Source organism: Aythya marila, assembly GCF_965140915.1.
Source record: "Aythya marila genome assembly, chromosome: 3".
Classification (NCBI taxonomy): Eukaryota; Metazoa; Chordata; class Aves; order Anseriformes; family Anatidae; genus Aythya; species Aythya marila.
Genome location: NC_139044.1, coordinates 101,767,295 through 101,781,673, shown reverse-complemented (window position 1 = coordinate 101,781,673; position 14,379 = coordinate 101,767,295).

The following is a 14,379-nucleotide window of genomic DNA, read 5'->3' as shown; positions in this document are numbered from 1 at the left end:
GCTCTCTGTTAACCAACCTGTGGTATATCTGGATGGGAGAGTGGGTGCATATCAAACAAATTTCAGGTGAGAGAAGATGTGTAAACCAGAATCAGATTTCTCTGCTGAGATTTTTAACCAAGCTAGGAATCCATGGCTCCATGGCTAAAGCTCAGCCCAGCCCTGGGGTAGGCTTTGGGTTTGTCTTAGGTTTCAGGCTAGGAGAGAGATAAAGTATGGAGCCCAAGTGGGAGTGGGACTGCAAAGTGTTGTTATTATTATTATTATTATTATTATTATTATTATTATTATTATTATTATTATTATTATTATTATTTATGAAAACACTCCTCCTTTTCTTCAACATCATGGCTTATCCGACAGAGTCAAGTGCAGGAAGTCATTCTCATGTTTGCAGACTGAGGCTTCATCCCACCAACGTGCAGTTTGCTCTGCATATAGACAGAGCTATCACTTTTACCACAGTCTTATCAGACAGAGCAACATGGTAGAAGATCATTAACCACAACTGTTTAGATGAAGGACTGAACAGTGATGATGAACTATTAATGGTGAACTATTAATTTTGCACTCTAGGCCTGTTTCATCATCCACACTGCCATGGGAACATGCAGTTACTACATGAACATGATCCCATGAAGCACAGAAGACTAAATCTGGACCAAGTACATTGGCTGGTTCAAATAAAACAAAACAAAACAAAAAATATATGTAGAAAATATTAATTATTTATTTATTCATAGTCAAAGTCTTGAATTTTCAGAGAAAGAGGATTTCTCATGAAAATAACATGGCTTTGGCACCTCTTTTTCATTAAAAAAGCCACCTTCCCCAGAAGTGAACCTTTACTCTAAACTAAATTTTCTAGAAATTTTCCATATGACATTCTTTTTACTACTTTCTGGGAAATTTTGATTCTGGTATAAACCTTGACTGTACCTACACCTCAGGTTTTTGAGCATAAACAGAAAACTAAATTTGTCTTTTTGTGCCATTTTGTGCAGTCCTCATAAAAGAGACTCACTGTAACTGTAGGTCCTCATTTTGAATAGAGTCCCTACCTGTTTGGCAAGACCCTGTTATGTTCCAAATACATTGTTGGCCTGGCCATAGTCTCTTGATAATGAACTGCATAAAACAAGGATTAATTCATTGTTAACTGCTTTATCTCAAACTATGCAGACATTGCAAATGCATTTGCATTTCAAAGCACGGATTTGCTCAAAATATTCAGATTGGCTTGAGAACACCTGCTTTTCAGATACAGCAAATAACATATACACACTGTTTCTGAAAGGCAAGCTTCAATCTTACCATTAAATTCAGCATATCAGAAACCCAAGAATGAAACAAACAAACAAACAAACAAACAACAACAACAACAGCAACCAGCAATAGTAAATAAAATCACTTTTGGAATGTATAAGCAGTGTTCTAGAGAAATCCTTTCCCTACAGTTATGCACAGGCATATGCTGGAGGTGGAGGCTTTTACCAGGCATTTATGTTCTTTAAGTCACCTCAGCAGTGGGACAGAAGCATCAGAAAGAGAGGAGAAGCCTGGGGTTTACAGTGCTCTTGCACATGACTGGCATCTCATTGTGGAGTCACACAAAGAGCAGCTGCAGAGGAAAGTAAGCATGCTGCCTCTGAGCTCCTCATCTTGCTCATACATGAAGACAGCACATTAAAGGAATATGAAGGAAAAAAGAAATTCAAACACAGTATTTCAAGCAGCGCTGGCTGAAATGTAAAAAACAGATGAAAACCTTAAAGCTTAGTACATGGTATGCATAGAAAGCACAGAGGGGAGGTGTGCCAGGGGAATTGGAAGGGAACTGGCTGAATTTTTAAAAGCATATAAGTAACTACCAGGAAATGTTTGAATGTAAAACGCAGAATGACACGGTAGTTATTGCATTTTATAAGAATTCAGAAATCTTAAATTCTGTCTTCTCTGAGGAGTTTATCTGAGTGAACATATCTGCAACAGAGGCACCTGAATTTGTTATTTTGGCAGTGGAAAGAAATAGGTATTTTTTTATTGTAATTCATTTGATTCAATTCAGATTATGTATATTGACAGGTGATGACTCACAACTTTGGGGTGACTGCATCTCTGACATTGTCAGATGAATTCTGCCTCTTCTTGAGACACTACTAACCTTTTGCAGTTAACCCTCTCATGCTTCATTTATCCATTATCAAAATCATTTATTTTTAAGGAATATCCGAACAATAGGTGTGACATGTATATATAGATATAACACCATTTTTAATAATCAAGACAGTCCTGTAATTGTCATTGCCAATCAAAAGAAGCTACTCACAGAGTAGCTGGAAAGACATGGAAATATTCATACATTGTACACCATAATCCCTTGTAATAGTTTACTGAATTGAAGATAGATGTCTCAAATAGCTTTCTTGCATTGGACATATAAAATAAATAAATAAATAAATAAATAAATGATTTGATATTAACAACTTCTGTAGAACCAGAAGAAATTTCTGCCTTTAAATTAATTGTTCAAGTCTAAGAGGGTTCAAGAGGCACTTCAGGTGATACCTAGTCTGAAATTTCAAGTAAATTTAAAAACTAGACTCAGCCATCAGAATTTCCTCATGGGGAAATTCTCTCAGGTCTTGCTCGTTTGTACCTAGAGTTTCCACTTGGGGCACAAGATGACAAGATGCTTGCAGCTCCAGGAGAAAGTCTGTGGGCAGAGGTTAGATTCATCCCATCAAAATTTAAGCCAAACACCGAAGCACCTGTGTTATAATGACATTCAACCTTGTCTCTCTGGAAGCCACAAGGTTCTGGAAGCCTGAGGTTCTACTTAACCTTTGAGTAGGATCTGTCTGTTCATATACAAGCCAGAGGGAGAGTCGGTCATTTCCCAGATTGATCTAACTAATTGAAGTTCCTCCATTTTAATGTAATTATGCCTAAATTTCCAATGATCATCCCACAATACTTCTAACCTTCTGAATTTGGAGGCATGTTCACAGACACATATGAAAAGATATACTTCTTCAGTCATTAAATGAGTTGTATTCTAAGGGGCAAAGGTTTTGTATGCTGTTTTGTTTTGTTTTTCGTTAATCATAGATATTCAAGCATTTGGTTTTACCAGAGGACTTTCAGAGATCCCTTCCAACCTCAATTATTCTACGATTCTGTATTTCTATTAATAATAGAAAAAAATAGAAAAATAGAAAAAGAGTTCTCAAAAGTGTATGTGTTTTTTTTTTTTTGTCGTGATGAAAAAAAAAAAAAAAAACATAGTCAAAAAAATATGACAAGAAGCCAATATATTTGCTAAATGATACATAGAGGATAATTAAGGTTTCCTAACAAAGTTTCTTTGAGTTGATTTTTTTTTTTTTTCCAGTTAAATTTATAGCATTCAGCATCATGGGTTTTGTTTGTTTGTTTTCTTAAATCAATTGCAAATGTATTTTTTCAATGCTAAGTTCCTTTTGATTTTAATTAAAAATTGTTTTCCACTCTGAAACTGGAACAGATTTTGTTGGGTTGAGGTAGACTTCCCATTATATGAAGCTTTCACATCCAGGTTGGACACTTCAGTAAAGGCCAAGCTGCAGTTCAAATAGTCTTTGGTGCTAAACAAAGAGTTACTGGGTGAAATTGTATTGACTGAGTCAAGCAGGAGGTCAAACTACATAATTATAATGACACCTCTGGCCTTAAAAATCTATCTCTTCCCTAATAAATAATTAATCAGGCATTAAACATGGAACACAACAATGATATGATTAATTAGCTTTGATTTTCATTACATGTGCATCTGCTAGCCTATACTTATAACAGGTACTCATTCATAAAGGTATGATCTTCTAGAAATTGAGGATATCAAGAAAGATGCCAGTCAATATTTTGCATGGGATTCATGTTCATTACCTGGTTGACAATTTTCTGACTGTCTTGCTTTCCTTTTTTCAGTTGTTTTTAACTATTTTTTTTTTTTTTTACTTACCTACTGCTAATTAGAGACTAGAAGCAGCTAATAGAAATTTGTAATTTGTTAATATAGAAATTCTTTTTTTTTTTTTTTTGTTCTCCTATGCCAATATTGTTCCAAGTTTTTAAAGGCACCCAGTGTTTACCCACCAACATAATTGCCCATGTCCTCAAAAGAGTTCAGAGCTCATTTAATCATGAAACACAAGAGTTAGACTTTCAAAAATTGCTCTCTATGAAACTCATGTTTTGAAATTCTTATCTTTATAGACACATCTGTGCTTTGACTCTAGCAAGTGTAAGGATTAGAAAGACATAAATTATGACATGTAGATTAAAAGCTAGTAATGAGAAATAATGGTTGTTTGAAGGTAGGGGAGGAAAAAAAGTTTTGCTGTGAGAACACACCAACAGACTGAAGTGCAGAAATCAGGAGGTATGGAAAGCACAAGCATGAGCACTCTACGCAGCCATGCAGAAACTGCTGTGAGCTCTTGGACTTGTTTGGAGGGCTGATTTTTAAGGAAAGAAAGTGAACTACACTTCAGAGACATTCTCCAAACTTTTCTTATATAGCAAAACCATGTTTGGCATTGATATTACAGATACAAAACTGCATTACAAAGAAAGGCTGGTCAACTGAAAACTAGAAGTGGAAACCAATGTCTTCCATTAATGCCATTGGCAAAGTTTTGGTTGATTTCAGTAGAGAGGCAGGATGTCAATGCTCGCAGTGTTTCACACTATATGTGCTTCAACAAAAATAACCAATCCCAAAATGCATTTTATTAGAAAATATCTAAAGCCAAAAAGAAACACCTATACCAAGGCCTTCCCAGAAAACTCAGAGGAAAAAAAAGACTGTTTCTGCTAGAAAATTATAGAATGACCTCTCTAAGGAAAAGAAATAAGAATTAAATAGAATCCCAAACTAAGAGGAAAGAAGAAAATGATGCTGTCATAAAATTTTAGGAGTTATAGCTGGGATCTTTAACAATCCAAAAGATGCTTGAAATATCAGAAATGTGTGTGACATGTCATGTGGTCTGTGGCTTTCCATGAAAACAAGGGTATAATCCTGCTCCAAATCTATCATTAAAAGCATTGATACTGATTTCATTAGGAGTTTGCTAAAAAAGCAAGTTCCAGATCCCCTCCATTCCACTCAAGTAAGTTAGGCACCTATCTCCAGTTAATGCCACAGAAAGCCCAAATCTTCCCTCTACTATTACCTAACCCTGGAGATGCCTAAAAATTCTTCAGACCTTTGTGATCAGCCTAAAAATTCCCAGGGTGTCTCATCTTGTCTTTTTACATGTTGTAGGGAGCACCTGGCTGGTGTAAGCACTGACTCCTGCTTCAGGACAGCTTCCTGTACTTTTCTGTTTAATCTGCTGGTGCAGTAATCTGATGAGATTACCTCCCCCATCTGTCATTCCCACCCCCATACCACAATTTGCTTTCTCCTCAGTTGTGTTCTTGCAACTTTCTGCGGGGCTTTAAATTTTTGAGATGACTTCTCTTTGGAAAAGGCTTTAGAAAATAACTGTGTTTTAATACAGCTCACTCTTGTGATCTGGTTTACAGTTTTGCTCTATACACAATTACATCAGAAAAAAAAATGAGCCAGAAAAAATCTGTGATGCTAAAGAAGGAATGAGATGGCAGGGGGGGATGTAAATGTTGTGAATGGCCTTTTCCATGGTAGTGAATTGCAGCAGAAGTTCCCTGAGGGATGCAGCCCACCAGCTGTGCTCCAAGCATGCCAAATTCCTGTGACAGTACTTTGGTCATTTAGAAAGAGAGGTAGTGAGGTCCACTTTTTTTTTGTAATACTCATGAGGACAGATTTTGCAGCTGCAGTGCATCCATGTATGGCTTTTAGGTTCATGCCTTACCTGAGGGAACATAAGCCATATATTTTGGAAAATATCAGAATAACCAGGTACAATTGGAAGTTTAGTTTGTTGAGGTAAGGCTTTATTGAAATTAGACCTCTTCATAGTCAGATGCAATGGTTAGGGGAAAGGAGATGAGCAGAAGTTTGATTGCTTCTGTTTTTTAATAACAACTGTGAAGTGGAAAGGGGAACAATGAAACATCAGCTGGACAGTCAAAGCCTACTACACCTGAGAGGGTTAGAATATTGGGGTCAGGATAATTTTATTGGGTGGTGCTTATAAATAAATAAATAAATAAAACATCTTTGTGAATCATTGAACAACTTTGCTTTCTGAACTGTTTTCTCCTTGCAGAACTGCTTCCATGATAAACTTTAAGCCAACACTACAAGAAAGGTTTCTATTTTTTACATCTGGAATATGAAACATGATATTTTAAAAATCAGACTCATTAATGTAGTAGTGCACTCTCTTTGGCAGCCAAAGATCTTAACAGCTGTAAAATATAAGATCACATGTGAGGCTTTCCTCACTGAAAACTCAAAAACTGCTTATCTTATTGGGACACAAGAAGCAGTGGGAAGCAAGAAAAAGGAGCTGTGGTGCCAGAGCCTGAAGTCAGGTTCTCTGGTGAGTTGCCCTACACTAAACACAGCCTATAAATCCCTTGCAGCAGACTGATTTGAATGTTTTCATGCACTGCTGACTTCCAGGTAAATACTTTCTGGCACAAAAGTAGGTTTGAAAGAAAACAGATTGGAGGAGCATGGCCTGTGTGTTGAGCTGCACAGTTAAACATGCCAAACTGTGCTTCCAGGCAAGGATTTTCAACTCCCAGTTTGGTTCACTTCAAGTGGAGATGCACTTGCAATTGGCACAGCAGATAGTGGCACAGGACAGTAATTGGTAGCCAGGAATGGAGTCAGAAATCTCTTAACGGAGCCAGCAGCACATCAAGGAGGAAAACTGTTCACCTTAAGGACCAGGGAATTAATGTGATGCATGAGATGTTGCAGTATTGTGTATCTCTGACAGTCATCTTCCCTGCCTCACAATCTCGAGCTGTACAAACATCTCTGAATGTCATCCTGCTTTTTTTTTTTTTTTTTCCCCTCTGGTGTTTGCTTAAGATGCATGATGTGGGATGAAAGCAGAGAAAGAGAGAAACAACCTCACTTTGAAAATCGTTGAAAATCCCCCGCACTTTTCAGGATATTGGGTGATGTTATCCATGTGTGTTTGTCTTGGGGTGGTTGTTTTTCTCAGAGGAAGCAGGAAAGTTAATTAGACCCTACTGAAGTAACAATGAAGATTTAAATCTCCTTCCTTTGCTATTCATGTGCAAATAGGCTAACGATGGTTGAACCTGATTTCACTGGGGCACCTCAGACATGCATTTGGTGGCTTTTGCTGCAGTAGGCTTTTTTTTTTTTTAGTTAAAGTTTTCAAAAAAAATTAATAATCTGAATAATAATTTGAATAATCTGAATGATTATTTACATGTACATTAGTATGTACATGTATATGTACATATATAATAATTAACTGATAGACATCTTCCATGTATATACAGAATTTTGGTTTTAGTTATTTCACATTGGTAATATATACTAAAAAAACAACAACAACAACAACAAACAACAACAACAAACAACAACAACAACAACAACAACAAAAAACACACCTGAAATAAAATGTACTGTACAGCATTTTATTCTTTTATTTATTTATTTTATTTTATTTATTTTTTCATCTTTCTGACAGCACAGAATCAGATTTTAACCTTGGAAGGAGGTTATGGGTGACCTAAGCAGAGTTTCCCACAGCACAAGAGCCTAAGTCATGGAGGTGGCAGAAAAGGCATCTACATCACCAAAGTGCATTAAGAGGAGTCACCTTTCCTTAATTTCAAGCTAGGGTGCTTTGCTAACCACCAAAGTCCTGCTTCATATGTTCAGTGTCTGGAGGACAAACTGCCACGCAGTGTACAAATTCTCAGCCTATACACACAAAGATAATCACAGATGGCTTGGGGAGGCTAGATACTGACGCTTGTCTAGTAATGGGCCAGTCAGAAATTTTTCAAGGAAATATTTTCATGTCAGGAAAATGCTGATACACTGAAAGTGGAGCCGCTCACAGGGAAATGCTGAGCTAGACAGAAGTTTTGCTGAGAAGGGATGCTCAGGTACAGTCTGTAGTGTCTCATCAAAGTCAAATCCAGGGAGGGAGAAAAGGAGGGAGAAGCTTTGTCCCTTCAACCTCCATCATCTGTTGCAAGCACCAGTGCAGATGATTCCTTGCCACAGGGAATGAGAACAGAGAGGGGCCCAGGATGGAGCCAGTCAAGGGCTTCCCTCCTCACAGGAAAGATAAATGTGACCCTAGGCCCTGGGCAGTCTCCCAGGCCTCAGGGCACTGGCCTCTCTAGGGAGTCTGCAGCCTGGTGGTATACAAGCAAATAGTATCCTAATGTGTCCTAAAGAAAAAGAAAAAATATATATAAAAAAAAACAAAAAAAAAAGGAAAAAAAATCTGAAATATTTATAAAACAGGGAAACTGATTTTTGTTCAGCTGTTACCCAAAATTTATAGGACAGATTAGCCACTGAAGTTGCTACCAGACAACAGAACATACGGCAGTATGGGAACATCTAGCACAGCATTACACCTTATAAGCTTTTTTGCACAGTGCTTCTTAGGCAAGCTAGACTTTTAAAATTAGCCTTTCAGTCTACATGGCGACCTGGATAATTCATTTTGCTGCTACACAAATGGCAGTTTACTAATTTCAGTGCCTGAACTCAATTTTTGTGAGGAGCTGTCTGTGACACTTCTCCACACTCCCTCCTGCATTGTGCTGTGGATGCACAAAACCTGGCTGCAGCCATCACCTCCATGTCTGATACACATGTGCTCATGTATTTATATAGATGTACAGTGTACATGCTGTCACATGCCACTACATGAGGACAGCATGACATGCTGGATGCAGGTGGGGAGTTAAAGCAGCAAAGGAATGATATGTATATGTGATTCAGGTCCTTGTACAAATGTTCCAAAGTAACTTTTTTAAACATGGAGCCTGGCTTTGATTTTTGTTTAACTAAATTTCTACTATTGCATTACTTCTAGAAATGCACAAAGAGCAGAAAAATAAATAAAAATCTGAAGGGTGTGTTTTGTTAGAAAATGGCAACCTGATATTTTTCAACTATACCTCCTATGTTCAGTGTCATTTATCCAAAGCTGCAAGGCAAGTAAAGCAAGGGCTTTTTCAGATTTTCCTCCCACAAAGGACTCTTTTTCCCTGTAAGATCTGCAGTGCTGTGACATAGACCTGCAACTGGGTCATTGGTAAGTCACTACATCCAGTACCTCAAGGCAGCATGCAATGCAATCTTGATAATTTATGAACCCTAGATCTGAATTGATTTAGCTACTAGGTTACACCTCCACGTAAAACCTGAGGGCTTTTGGTAACTTATAGTCTCACATACACAGCAAGGAGCTTAGAACCTCTCATTTTTTATGATTTTCAGGCTCCTTCCCATGTTTGGAAATCTTGGGTCACTCCTAAGTTTGCAATCCCAGGGCAAATCTGGCCAGAAGGTTCCCCTTGCATATGTATCACAGAGCTTTAAGACTCTCAGGCCAGCTGATTCTTGCCTTTAGTAACAAAGAAATTGGAAATGCAATTTACAGTAAAGTTTCAGCAGCATGCATTCCTTCAGAACATGCAGATGTTTTGGAATTTTAGCTGTTAATGTTTCTTTTTTCCAGACTGTTGAAAACATAAAAATAAAAAATGCCAAATTCCATATTCAAATGACTGGTTGCAACCCTAGTAACAAGCTGGTTTGAAACAGTTAAGTTTTGAAGTGAAAATCCTGGTCAGCCAGTGTAGTATATGCTGGTTCTGTTTCCAAAGCAGGTAGGTGAGATTCCTGTAGGAGGAAACTGCACTAGAAGCTCTGCTGCAGGTATGCACCAAACATGTTCCAATCCCAGTGGATCACACAGGTCCAAAGTAGTGACTGGGCCTTTGGACAGCTTCAAACCATATGTGTAATGAGGATATTCGGTCTAGACTAAATTTAGTCCAAAGTAAAGCCCCTGAACCACATGCAGTGCAGATGTAGGGGCCTCAGCAGCAATAGCTTTGATCCACTGATCTGCTTTTATTGTGCTGAATTACATACAAATATAAATAAAACCGTAGGGTATCAAAATTTAACCTTCACTGAAAATCTCCCAAGTTTGGCAAATCTGATCAGTTGTAATCCGTCAGTCTTTCAAAGCTCCTTCATGAAGTATAGCAGAGTTCACATCTGGGAAAAAAAAAAAAAATATATATATATATATATATATAAATGTGATTTTTATAACCCATAGTGTCATTTATTTATTTATTTTTTCAGTATGTCAGATGAATAAAAAGGGTCATTCTCTTAGTGATAGTGTTATCCACTGAGATAAATCAGATCCAGATTCTGTCTAACTGCAGTTAGAAAACTTTTGGCTTCATTTTTAAATTTCAATTTATATTACACTGCTCACCTATCATCTTGGGCAAAGGGATACATTTCTTAGTAGAAAATGTGCACCATGAAAATCTCTTCCTGAAATGTTTGATTCCCTATATTCATAATGAACTATATTAGTAGATATTTTGTTTATCATTTTTTTTGGGGGAAAATCACATTTTTCATACACTGTACTTGTTACTCTTTATTTACTATCTTTCTGTTTTAAGTACTTCATCATCCATTTAAGAAGTATAAACAAGTGCACATGACTGAAACTAGAGACTACACTTTTGAAAGATTAAATTAAAGAAATTGAGAAGAAGAAGGGAAATGCAGGTACCAAACCCCACAAAAGTTTCATACAAGTTCAAGGCAGTGTCAATGACTGCTAAGCACATGCCATTAGTGACCCGTTTTCCCTCATCCTTCCTTCTCATGCAGAATTCTTTGTGTAGCCCAGACACCTTGTTGAGTGAGATGGCCTCCCCAGTGAGATGGCCAAAGTGGGGATTGCAATAGCAGAGGCCACATGATTGCTGTCACTGCATGCTGGGAAAGTGGTGTCTACAGTACCAGGTTCTCTGCCCCAGGGCAAGAGAAAAGAGCCACTGCTGGAGGCATGTCTAGCACATAAATACATCACAGCCAGTAGCCCCATTCTAGTCTTCAGGGCCTGGCATTCTGATCTTCCAGCTGCTTTCAAGGCCACCCAAGAGCTCTCCAGCATTTGGTGGAGGTAGTGGGAATAGGGACTGAGTGGGACTTACCCAAACTGTTGTCCCCTAACACCCAGCTTCCAAAGTTCACACTGTGTGTGCCAGGCCAGTGATTCTTAGATGGGTGGGATTTAAGGAAAAATGTTTAAGTGATATCTTGAGACAACTAGCCAGTAAATGATCCTCTTACTAAAGTTATGAATGACCTAAAAGAAAAACAAAACCACACAATCTGAAAATAATTTGTAATTTGAAAATCGTTTATTCAAAGTCATCAATAACTATTTCTGATTTTTTTTTTTAATAATAAAATAAAAAGATTCATAACTCTTTCACAAGTTTTTCACACAGCCCAGAAATGACCCATGTTATTAAAGAATGTTCCTGTAACAGCTGCTTTAGTCAGCTCAGTTTATTGTTAAAGTAGTCAGTAGGCAGACATGGTGGCCATAGTTTTGCAATGTGGGGATGAGTACAAACAAATATATCATGATGGGAATAGCAATCATGTTAGTAACATGATTTGGTCTCTAAACTCATGAGAACTTAGAGCCCTCTACAGCAGAAGACCATGCAAAACATAATAAAATGTTCTTACCTGAATGAAAACACTGGAAGACAGATACTTCATATATTATATTCCAAGGAAAGAAGAGGAGAATTAGTTGGGAAACTTTTAATGTCATGATTCTGTAAATGAAACTAATGTTACACTAGAGTGCATAAAGAGAAGCACACATAATCTATAAAACAAATGAACGCCTCTTGTTACCTTCTGCATAACTGCTGAGACTTCAACCATGAAACTGTTCAGTTTTATCTGCAAGCCCACAAGAAAGATACACCCATCACAGAGAGCTCAGGTGGGTGCAACAGCAATGATGAGAGTTATGGCTTATATAACAGTATGTTACATGATATACTACTGTTTCCTGAAAGAAATGGAATTGCTTATTCAGAAAAAAAAAAAAAAAAAAAAAGGACCTGATAGCAATTTTCAGATATGTGCTAGGTTGCTGTAAATAGAAAGAGAAAATCAGTTTATTCATGGCCTTGGCAAATGCAGTAAAAGGGATATAAGGTTAAGCATTTGGAAAAACTGTCTAAGAACACTGCAAACATTACAAGGGTAGGGTGGGGGGACTGAAGGATATGCATCTAAGAAACGTTTTTAAAAACACATTAGACAAGCACGTGCTAGAAGGTTCACAAGAATGGTATAGTGCCTATGGAAAGGTAAATCAGCTGGATGATTTCTCAAGGCCCCACTGCAGAAACACTGTCTCCGATTACAGCTTTCCTTGACTCTTTGCCTTAAGTTCATTGAAATTAACATTTGCTATTTCCTTTATGAAATACTAATATCTTTTCCATTTGCTGCAAAAGCATAATCACCAGTAATTAGTGCAGCAGCATTTACAACATAATCCACAAAGTCCTATGGAATGAAAATCCTCAGGCACATGTGTAACATTTTGCAGGATGTTTCTATCACAAGAACTGAAATGTCTGAGGTTTTATTTTTAATTTCTGTTTTCTTAACTTCTGTATCTTATAAATAAACAGGGCTAAAACAACATTCCCTTCTTTGCTTCCTTCTTTGGGAATGGAGCCTTTAAAGCCTAACTTGATATTAAGCAGCTTTCAGGTGAGTCTTTGGATCTGTGCAGCATTTGGCTTGAAAGCTTTGGGAAGCACACCTGACTTCAAAAGCAGTTTATTTCCATTCAGCTATTAGGTGAAAAGTTCGGTGTAGATGTGTGTAATTCACAGCACCCAAATCTTTGATCTTTTTTATTTCAGTTCACATTAACAGTTGTGTAAATTAATTCAAATGCTTCTGAAACTGTTTCCTTCAACCTTTAGGGATGTTATATTTTCCTAAAGCAAATGTATTAATTTGTTGCCATACTTTTAGATTTGGAATTGTTTTCCACAGGCTGTTTCTGAAAAATAACATTTTATTATTAAAATAATCCATACCCATTGCAATTAGCAATAAAGCTTAGTGTCGGGATTTTCTGACTAACAGTAATTTGTGAATTCATAACAAGATGTAGTACAGGCAGATTCTAGCATTCTGTCAAATATGTAAGTAGGATTTAATGTATTCAAATCCGTGTTTTCCAGTTCTCAAGTTTACAAGCTTATTAGTATTGATGGAATGGTTATATAAACATTTTCAGATATTTGTATTATAAAATAGTGAGAAAAATTACTGGATAATTAATTGCATATTCTTTCAGAAAAGCTTTCCATCTATTGCCGCTTTTATCTCTCCCCCCACTTCTAGATAAGGTTAGTGTCTTTTTTTTTTTTTTTCCTTTTCTTTTTTTTTTTTTTTTTCAATTTTCCCGTGCATGATTGCTATTAGGTTTCTCGTACATTACTGCTACTTCTACCAGTTACACTGAATAGCTGAATTCAAACATGAGGTAGCATTTTTTTTCCCCAAAAATGTAAGAGTGCATCAACAGTTAAGTTTACTTGAAGGAAAAATACAGCCTGTCCAATTTATTTATCATCTTGGTGGATATTCAGGTAGTATATGTTGACAAGTTTGCTACGTTTAATTATGTGTTACTTCATGAAAACTAAAGCTTCTTCTGTAAGATGTGGAGCCTGTGACATGTTTTTATTGCCTCAGATATGGAATACTAAAATATGCTGCACAGGCACTTATTGTAAGAACATACGAAAATGACGTTTCATGTTGCATAAAACTAATATCTCATAATATGATATTATATAGGTACAGTATCTTTTATCTCTGCTCCATGATATGTACTGCCATCAAGATAATTTTTGGATAGAATTTATAGATGGCAGTTTTGGTCTGCTCTGTGCAGTCCTGACTATCTGAAAGACTAATTTATTTTTATGCAGTACTTCCAGTGCTGGTATACCAATATACCCAAAGTCACATCCCTTAGATTAAATGAAAATTATTCTTCAGTCAGGGTCCCCAAGGCTGGGATTTTTATTTATTTATTTTTTCTGCATTCCAAAATTGTACATTTTTGCACGGTGAAAAGCTTTCAATTATTATGATTATTATGATTATTATTATGCAGAAACAGATGACAAATAATGAATGGTCTTTGTGACAAAGGGAAGAAAGTAGGTTTATATGGTGGTGGGCCTGGGTCCTTCATAGACATTTAGACCTGATGTTCAAGAATTGTTATTTTTAGCAGAATTCAAATGATCTACAGTCATTTAGGTTGGAAAAGACCTTGAAGATCATCA